Here is a 10771-nt window from a genome sequence, read left to right as displayed (position 1 = left end):
TAAGGAGAGGAAAAAGCATGCAAGTGAAAAGAGAATCCTGCTCAATAACAATCTGCAGAAATAACAGCAAAGTGCAAATGCAGGCACCATGCATGTCTGTGTGTGGAGCATTAGAGACACCTATTGGTGGCTTCCAGATTCAAGGTGTCAAAGTCTACAGAAAAAAATGGGCCCATCAACTGTAAGGTGTAAAGGTGGATAATCCCTTGACTCTTGTAGTTGCCTCAGTCCCAAGATCTCTCTCTCGCTCTCTCTCTGTCTCTTCATATCTGAAAATAATGTAGGACAGGTACTTAATATGTTTAGGGCAGAGGCACATGCGAAGATCCGGGGAGATTAGTCTTCCAGCAAAAAAATCGACCTTTCTTCGGGGCTACTAATCTCCCCGAAAAGCCTTCCTGCCGGCTAGAATCTAAATCGCCGGCATGATGGCACTCGGATCACTTCATTTTCCGATGTCGCCCGAAGTTTCCTTGTGAGGCAACTTCGGAAAACAAAGTGCTCCGAGTGTCATCCTACTAGCGATTTAGATTCTAGCGGGCGGGAAGGTTTTTCCAAACCTCACAGTCTCACAGACTTCCTACCTCCCCTCATCCTCAGTTACTCTCTTCCGGGCCTATTAATGTGTGAAAATACATATTAAACAATAGAAGGAAATAGGACTCAGCAATTCAGCAATGTATCTCTTATTCTTGCTGTCACACACTTACTGTAACATGAAAAGGCTGGTCAGTGCACAGAGATAAAGGATGTGGCAAGTACCTAGCTCTCGCTCCAGCAATACAGCCAAGCAAACAAACAGTGCATTATACTATGGCACAGAGAGAGTTCCAGTGTTCTGTATTTTCTTAAGGGATTAACCAGCAATAATGCAGCAGATAGGTTTGGTTTAACTGGCTTCCTATCATCACATCCTGCCCCTCCCAGCATTCATTAGATTTAGGCTTGGCTTGGCTGCCACAGGACACCTGTGTGTGACAATGTGCTGCTCATACAGAATTAACTCCTGGGCAGGAATTAAAGGAAGGATACAATAAAGTGGAGAAATATACTACTTCCATCACATTCACACATTCTGTAACGATACCTGGTGGGCCATTGGGGAAGTGGGGATGCCAGCGATCTTTTGATTAATCAAGCTTACATTGTGTGTCTGACCTCATCATGCTTGGCACGAAATTCAAATATTTAAAGGTGCCTTGTCCTCTTTTTTAATTGACCAAAGTAAGTCTATTGTTAGATAGTTTCTGGGTGCAATTCTGGTTTGATTTACTGTTCCTAGACCCTTGCCCATTCCTGTCTGCTGCCTGAACAGACCATTGCCTGTTACTGACTATTCTTCCTGATCCTGATTCTGTACTGCACTTTCTGACTGGGTATTGACCCCGGAATGTTTCTTCAACTATCATCATCATTTATTTATATGGCGCCATGTTACACAGTGCTTACGCTTACGCTCAACTGCGCTTTGCTTTAACCCAGTTACTCCTGTTACATGTTCGAGTTCCCTTTCCTACCCAGGGGCACCACCAAGTGAATGTATTGACTTACCTGAAACCCTGGAAGGTGCTCCTATCAGCAGAAAACTGCACCAGTCCGGGGTTATACCAGTGAGCACCACAGAGCGATCCTCTTCCGTCTTCCTCTTTCTTCGCGCATCTGCGCATTTGCATTAGGGTGTTACGCTGAACTTTAACTAAAAAGTCGGCTATTTTGTTCAATTGCGCATGCAGCAGCCCCTGGGAATTTTGAAGAAAGAAGAAGCCGGAAGAGGATCGCTCCATGGTGCTCGCTGGTATAAACAACTGCCGGTGCAGTTTTCTGCTGATAGGAGCACCTTCCTGGGGTTTCTGGTAAGTCAACACAATCACTTGGGGGTGCCTAACATTTGGCACCCCCAAGTGTACGAAGCCTTTCCTTCTCCTTTAAAGTGAATTTTCTTTTGAAAACATTAATCTACATTAAAAGTTACCCATAGCTCATGTTGGTCGTTTTTGCTGATAGTTCTGCTTTTGTAAGTAATTGTCACTTGATGTTCCTAAACCTGACTGTTTTGCCAACCTGACTGTCCCTTCTCAACTTGTCAGTTAGAGTTTCTAATGTTAATTGACTCCTGCTGCACAAATATGGCAGCCCCCTCATAGAGGAAAATTATAAACAGAATTCAAATGTTATGATAGATATTAAAAAAGGTTATTTTCAGATGTCAGTATCTCTTTAAGTTCTGGTGGCATAGAGTAGAGAAGGTTTCCTCCCAACTTGAAAGGCAGCTGTTATAGGCAGAAGTGTTAGCCATGAACAGAACCTTGGCATCTGTTCTGGGCTTTGGGATACCGAACGTGACACTTTCTTTATACCTAACAGAAAAGCCAATCAGCGCTGGATTTCTTTTCCGGCCGCGCGGTCCTAGCGCCCGCCTTCCAAGTGCGCCGGCGAAAAAACGCCAGGGCAGCTGGTATAGTTGAACGGGGACGCGAACGTCCCGATAATGCGGCCCCTATTTTTTGCCGCCCTAGGCCCGGGCCTATGCAGCCTTGCCGCAAATCCGGGCCTGAAGCCAATGGTGGTAGATGAGTTAAGGGTTGCTTTGCTGTGTACATAAGCTTTGTAGAAAGGCCAGAACATAGAATGGACTTGTGACTTAAGAGCAGAAAGGATATAAAGAATGAAATGAAAGGGCACTGGCTGAGTGTTATGTTACTGTAACTTTAGCAGCTGAAAGGTGCAGTTGTCTTTTTGTGTGATGCAGCTGAATCACTGCTCTGTTTTATGCTTGGTGGGCTATGGGAAAGCATTCCTGAATGGGGTATGAAGCAGACAAATCACTGTGCGTGCAAGTCTTAGGGATCCATTGCTTAATAAGGTTTAATTTTTCCCAACCTTGTACTCCTGTGCATACAGTATGTAAGGACACTTAATAACTTTTTATACAGTAAGGAAATTGGCAGGAACAAATAAAAGTTTTAGTATATAGTCCACAATAATCTTATAAGGGTATGGAATCTGTTGTCTTGAAACCTGTTATCCAGAAAGCTCCAAATTACAGAAAGGCTATCACGTATAGACTCCAGTATAAGCAAATAATTGTAATTTTTTTTAAATAATTACCATTTTCTCTGTAATATTAAAACAGTAGCTTGTACTTTATCCAAACTAAGATATAATTAAACCTTATTGGAAGCAAAACCAGCCTATTGGGTTTATTTAATGTTTAAATTATTTTTTAGTAGACCAGGTATGGAGATCCAAATTATGGAAAAATATCTTATCTGGAAAACCTCAGGTCCCAAGTATTCAGGATAATAGGTCCCACGTCATTACAATGTTCCAGAGGCTGCAAAAAGGGGCAACGGCAGAGATGTAAGGCCCACTGACTTCTCAGGCTCAGTATAACGAGGGTGATAGGCTATGGCCCAGGTTCCAAAATGCATTGCATCCTGATGAAATTTCTGGGGAAAAGTCACTACTAGTTTTTGGTGTTCGTTGGTCTAATAAAGAATCCAAACTTAGAAATAGTTTGTGTATTTTGTTATGTATATTCTTGTGATGGTGAGATGTATGCAATGAAATTGTGATGTTTTAAACAAAAGGAGACAAGACACATGTATGTACACAGATACACCCAGTTGGGCCGGAATATCTGAGGAATGCAACTAAACCAGAATGTACTACTTGCAACACAAGGCTGAAGCTGAGCAGATGAGCAGTTTTAAAATAACATGGACATGTTCTATCCCTAATATATATAGTGGAATATTTCTAAAAGTAAATAAAATGGTGTAGGGAGGAAATGTGACAAAACAGAGACATCTTGTGGCATTCTCCTGCCATAACAGTATATATAATGTATGAAAATAGTATCTCGTAAAAATATGTATTTTTATATAGGAATATCGCACTAAGGGAAACTTTTCTTTTAAATTGCTGTAGATACTCTCAGTCTGGCATTCTTAATAATCAATCTGATTTTTCCATTCATTCATCTACAACTATTTCTAAAATTCCAATTTTATATGTGAGAGGTTTGCATTGTACAGTCCTGTAGAGGGGCATGAATGGAAGTGGATCCCTCTTTATAGTAAGAATGACAAAATCATTGGAGCTTATCTGATACCTGCCTTATAAACACATGCCCTACACACCAATGTCAGCTTAAAGGGATTCTGTCATGATTTTTATGATGTTGTTTTTATTTCTAAATTACACTGTTTACACTGCAAATAATTCACTCGACAATATAACTTTTCATCCTGAACCAGCAAGTGTATGTTTTTTAAGTTATACTGTTGAAGTGTAGGCAGACATCTCAGGTCATTTGCCTGGTCATGTGCTTTCAGAAAGAGCCAGCACTTTAGGATGGAACTGCTTTCTGACAGGCTGTTGTTTCTCCTACTCAATGTAACCGAATGTGTTGCAGTGGGACCTGGATTTTACTATTGAGTGTTGTTCTTAGATCTACCAGACAGCTGTTATCTTGTGTTAGTGAGCTGCTACATGGTTACCTTCCCATTGTTCTGTTAGTTAGGCTGCTTGGGGGGGGGGGAGTGATATCACTCCAACTTGCAGTACAGCAGTAAAGAGTGACTGAAGTTTATCAGAGCACAAGTCACATGACTGGGGCAGCTGGGAAACTGACAATATGTCTAGCCCCATGTCAGATCTCAAAAATAAATATAAAAAAAATCTGTTTGCTCTTTTGAGAAATGGATTTCAGTGCAATGCATTTTGAAAAAAAAAGTTTTTTTTACCATAACAGTATCCCTTTAAATGGCTGCCCCTATCTACAGCAATTAAGCTTTTGACATCCCTAGTGGTAACTTAAAGAGCCGGATTTCCAGTTTTTAAACCAGAAATTGAGCTTTTCTAGTGCAAGAGACCACACCTGCAGTCTCTGCACTATTGGGATGCAGCCCCCCCCTCTCCGCCTGTTGTCCCCCTCCAGCACAGGAAAGGTAAGCGCTGGGGGCAGCAATTGGCCCTGACGGCATCTTATTTATAGAAACTATAATATTGTATTTAAACTATATAAAACATTTTTAGCAGTGCATTTTCACAGTACAACATACATAACCCTTTCATTTTGTGCTGTTACTGGTCCTTTAAAGTACCCATGATCAGATCAGCTTGTTGTAATTCAAGGTTTTACAGTAAAGACTTTTCATTGTTAATTAATTGCAATTCAACAAACACTCAAGCTCCAGGGGCAAAGCAATGGAACTATAAAATGCTATTATTTCCTATTTGAAAATTACTATTGCCTTTAATATAGCCATTTAGTTAAAGCAAAGATTTATATTCCTAACTTCAAAATTTCTGTTACATATTAATGATATATTTTCCAATAAAAAAAATGAAAATGGCTGCTGCATATCCAGTAAAATGATGTCCCTCTTTTGTCTTTCACTCAATGCCTCAATGTGCACTTACAATCCATCTTAAAGGACAAGGAAACCCATAATAGAAATGTTCACCGGAAAGAGCACATAAACCAATCTGTGAACAAATTCCTTAGTAGCTTAGAGCTAGGTGATTTTAAAGGGGGTTGATCTTGCTCATTTCTGTTGATATCTCATTTCCAGACACTAAAACTCAGACCTGACCCATGTACAGAATCAGCATATATGAGAATTTTTGAATAACCATCGCCTTTTGCAAATGCTTGAGTTAAGTAGGCAATGGGGGGGGTGCTATCCCAATCTTCCCTACACCTGCTTTCCCCACTAATCCCTTCTTTTGCTCTGCACATGGACTTCCATCCTTCTCATTAGTCTTCTTTCAGCAGTGGTCTCTTCTACAACAGAGCTACCTTTTACTTAGTTGGCATTGGAGGGTGTGAGTTGAAATTGCTGTATATTGTGTTTGAAGGTCAGCATGATGCAGACAGTTGATTTTACCCCATCCTTGACTAAGGTTTCTCACATCTGCATTCTGGAGATCAAGACGCATGACACTTGCCAAACTCTTGATAACATTGTGCACAGTAGACACAGAAAAAACATGAAGGTCTCTGGAAATGAACTTGTAGCCTTGAGATTGCCCATGCTTTATTACAATTTTCTGTTTCTTCTCCAAATAGAGTGCTTTGCTTTTTTTTCCCTTTTCTCCATGTTTTGTGTGGTGCCCACAGACTATGGGGCAAATTCACTAAAGCGTGAAGCGCCTAACGCTGGCGTAAATTCGCTAGCGAAGTGGACCTACTCTAGCGATACTTCGCACCTTTACGCCAGACGAAGTTGCGCTTTGGCGAAGGGTCAATGTTACTACGCTAATTCACTAACTTGCACATTTTACTGAACGTTACCTCTTGCGCCAGACTTGCCTTCACCACCTCAGACCAGGCGAAGTGCAATAGAGTAGATAGGGCTTGCTTCAAAAATAGTTGAATTTTTTTCTAAGTCCCAAAAACGCTGGCGCTTTTTCCTTTTTTAAGGGTGATAGGCTGAAAAAGATCGTAAATTTTTTTGGAGGTACCCTCCTTCCCCCCTACATTTCCTAACATATGGCACCTAAACTATACAGTGGGCTCATGTAGGGAAATATAACAACTCTATTTTGTTTTATGAAGGTTTCCCAGGCTTGTGTAGTGTAATGTATTTGCTGCTACATATACGTCCATTCAAGTTTAACTTGGCGCCGTATGCAAATTAGGCATCGGTAGAGTAACTTCGCTTTGCTTGACGAATTAACGCTTGCACAAATTCGCTACCGTTTGCCTCCCTGAGCGCAACTTCGGATTTTAGTGAATTAGCGGCACCCTGGCGAAAATTCACCTGGCGAAGGCGTCGCTAGCGTATTTTCGCCGCTTAGTGAATTTGCCCCTATGCATACTGGTTGAATGTTTAGAATATTGAAGGTACTTGCAACTCTTAAGAGATGACTTTTCTTGCAAACTTCTAACACATGTTGCTCACCACCCCCTTTTGATGTTGCACCCACTGACCTCATAAGCAGGTGCTTCTTTTATATTCTAGACTTGGAGGCATAAAGACACTAGTTTACGCCAAACAGAACCTAGTGCAGTCTGGCAGTCTATCTGGGGCCGCCAAATTATTGATTTATTTTAAATACCTTTAGAGTATGTACCACAGTTACTATGTGGTGTGGTCCTAATTCAGTCCACCAACTTACTCGCTCTTACTCAAACCTGTGGCTCTATAACGACAAGGACAGAAACCAAAACTGTATGTAACATAGATTAAACCCTATGGTGTGTGTGTGTTTGGTGCTGGTTTTGGGTACAAATCACACGAACAACTGAAAAAGATTATACTAAATCAGGCAGATATGATTAAAAAGAATCATAATATCTGAATATTTGTTTAATTGAAATTGCATATTTTTCCACTTTGCAGTGTACAAATTCTTAAATCAAGTATATACAATTCTTACATAATGTACATTATCATTAAACATACATATGTCCTTTTCTAAGCAAAAATAACACTACATTCAGGTTTTAGATACATGGGAACAATGGATACGCTTGACATTTTTTATTGGATAGGGCAAAGGAGGAAGGATTCTGCCTTTTTCAGCAGGATTTGAAATTTGTCCGAATCCTTGTGCCTGGTCGAACCCGAATCCTAATTTGCATATGTAGATTAGGGGCAGAAAGGGATATCACATGACTTTTCATCACAAAACAAGGAAGTACAAAAAAATGTCCCCACTTTTTTCCTCTCCCAGACCTAATTTGCATATGCAAATTAGGATTAGTTATTCAGCCAAATCTTTCAGGAAGGATTGGGCAGAATCCCAAATACTGAATTCGGTGCATCCCTAACAGTAATGGAGAGATATTACAGAATTGTAGATAGAATTGACCAGAATATACTGCCATGAGAAGTAGCACATCTATAAATGCTGTGTTCTATAGACCAGTCACAAAATACTGAAAACAATAAGGAAAACAATTGCACTTCAAGCAAAGTATTTTACAGTCTTTGATATGATTCCTTGTCAAGATACTCGAGATAAGAGTCAGATGTAGTCCCAAGTGCAATTTCTTTATTTTCTTCTTCATTTATTTTTATTTCTTCTTTTTTATAGTTCTGTATTTTGCGGTTGAGAACATTTGCAGTTAAACCTCCTTTCTTTGGGCTATGGCAAAAGACATTTAATTCTATTTGTGGTTTTTATAAAACCAGCACAACTTCCCCAATATCATTTCCTATGAGTGTCATTGAAAGGTGCAGTTGAAAACTCAGCACCCCACTAGCACCAGAAAATGCACCAGTGTTTATTATGGCTTCTGGCCAAGCTGCAGAGCTTCTGGATAAGTAGTGATCATTTCATTGTGATAAAAATCTAAAAGGGTCGTTTGACAGCACATTTTTAGTTCAGAAAAAAACAGAAGAACAGCAATATGCCCAAAGTAATTGTTCCATAAGCCTAATAGTGTGCCACCCTCTTTATACCCTGTATAACAATCTCCTCTTCATCTATTCATTCTACCTTATAAAAGCAAGAAGAACATGTAAGGCTGAATCTGTTACCTCCAGAGCTGTGATGTCAAGAGTCACCAAAAAATGTACCAACTACAACTCCTAATAACTTAAAAGCACTGAAAATAATCAAATCAGATTTAGGAGCTTCTATAAGAGGTTATGGCAGAAGTAATTCTGTTTCTAAGAAAAATACTTTGGATTGTATTTAACAGCTATTCTACTATATGCCAGGTTCAATCAATATAGAACTTGTTTAGGTTTTCCAATTGTTTTTGGTTTATGTAGTTTAACTTTGATTTTGCTTTAGAATTACCAAAGGATATGGTTTATATTTTTGAACTTTGGCAGTGATAAAATGCCTTCTATGTTGTGTACTTAACTTCTTTCAACATGGAAATTACATTAGGAACAGTAACACCAATAACTGAAAGCATTTTAAATAATTAACATACAATATACTGTTAGCATGCACTGGTAAAAGCTCTGTGTTTGCCTTAGAAAGACTACTACAAAAAGAAGCTGGAAAAAAGGAGGAAAGGCACAATTTACACAGCACATAACAGATAAGCCCTGTCCAATGGTGTTTTATCTGTTATCTGCTGTGTAACCTGTGCCTTTTCTCCTTTTCAGCTGAAATGGCTGCCCCCATGACTACACAGCATCTTGTTTATAGAAACGATACTAATCTTTCTGAAACATACGCACAGCTTTTACCAGTGCAGGCTAACAGTATATTGTATGTTAATTACTTTAAAATGCTTTCATTTATTGGTGTTACTGTTCCTGATGTAATTGCCATGTTAAAAGAACGTTTTACCAGTGCAGAGCAACAGTACATATATTTTAGTTACTTTGTTGCGCTTTCAGTTTTTGGTGTTGTTGTTCGTTTAAAAACAGAGGAGTCGAAGTTTGAGGTCCCATAAATTGAGGATTTGTGCCCTGAGCACCTGTCTGTACACTCCTCCTATTTCTCACCACTATTACAATGAACATTAGAAAGGGTCCTGCCAGGGTACCTGAAATGTTGTGCAAGCCGTATGATTATAAAGTGAATACTGAAGAAAAGCCAGGGGCAGTCTTCCATCTGTTCAAGCATATTTGCAAGTGTGGCCTTGGGCACAAAACATCAGTAAGGTCAGCAGTGCTACTCCAAGCAAGTACTACTGTTGCAAGTATTCTTACATTGACCCTGTTACTCTCTACCTACAAGGAAATCACTGGTATACAGAGAGGATGATCAGGAGTTAAGTTTGTGTGAGCTACACAGCCTACTGTTTCAAACAAATAGGAGGGAAGTTGGCCTTTAAAACAGGAAACTATTTCAATACAAGGACCATTACAGGCCACATGTAGAGAGAAAATTTGAATAATATAAAAGAAATCACAATATATGGCAATTATAGTTCCACTTAAGTTTCATTCTATTCTATCTGCCAGGTAACTCCAACATATGGGCAGTATAGCATTTGCCATAAGATAAATGTGATGAAAGCTTTTTGCACGCTTTGGTTTGGGGAGTATATAGGAATTTTATGTTGCCTAATAAATATGCTCCCTTATAGCATAAAGCAGGTGTTCTTACAAATTTCCCAAGCTCCCCGTAGAGGTCAGAGCTTTGATTATGGCCCCTTTACCACACAATGAGCTAGCATTTCTTCTTTTAAACTGATGTAAACCAATAAAGGATGATTTTTTAACCAATAATCTATCTGAGCGATCCTTTTGACCTTGGAGTGCGCTGCAACGACTTAGATGTGAACCCTTTACCACATAAAAAGCTAAACATATACAAAATATATTTGTGTTTTTTGTATCATTAGGCCTCAGTTCCACTAAGATAGCAACATTTTTTCATCCCAAATATCATCCTAATTGTCTTCAAGCTGAACTTTCTGGTGTATCTAGTAGAGAAAATAGTCATTCTCCCCAAATCTATCATCAAATGACATTCAGACATGGCCTCTACCACTGTTTCAAGCCGCCAAGGGGCCCACGCCACAGTTTGGGAACCACTGCCTGAGCGATGAATTAGTACTGTAGATTGGCCAGACAAGTGTCAGACTATAGGAAAGTCAGATGCGGCCTATTGTATTAAACCTTGCTGAGATGTCTTTATTGCCATTTCAGGGACTATTCTGTGGCCAACTCACTGCCTGCATATAGTCAGTATGATCACATATCAATGTAGTTGCACTCCTACTCGGAGCAAGCAGGAACAATTAGGGTCATGTCAGGAGACCTGACTAAAGCAATGACTGAAATGCCAAAGAAATTAAATATCACTTGCACAGGAAAGGCAAAAATCTTAATACTTAAGAGGATAC

Source organism: Xenopus laevis, chromosome 5L (genome assembly GCF_017654675.1).
Source record: "Xenopus laevis strain J_2021 chromosome 5L, Xenopus_laevis_v10.1, whole genome shotgun sequence".
Lineage (NCBI taxonomy): Eukaryota > Metazoa > Chordata > Amphibia > Anura > Pipidae > Xenopus > Xenopus laevis.
This window is presented reverse-complemented; position numbering follows the sequence as displayed.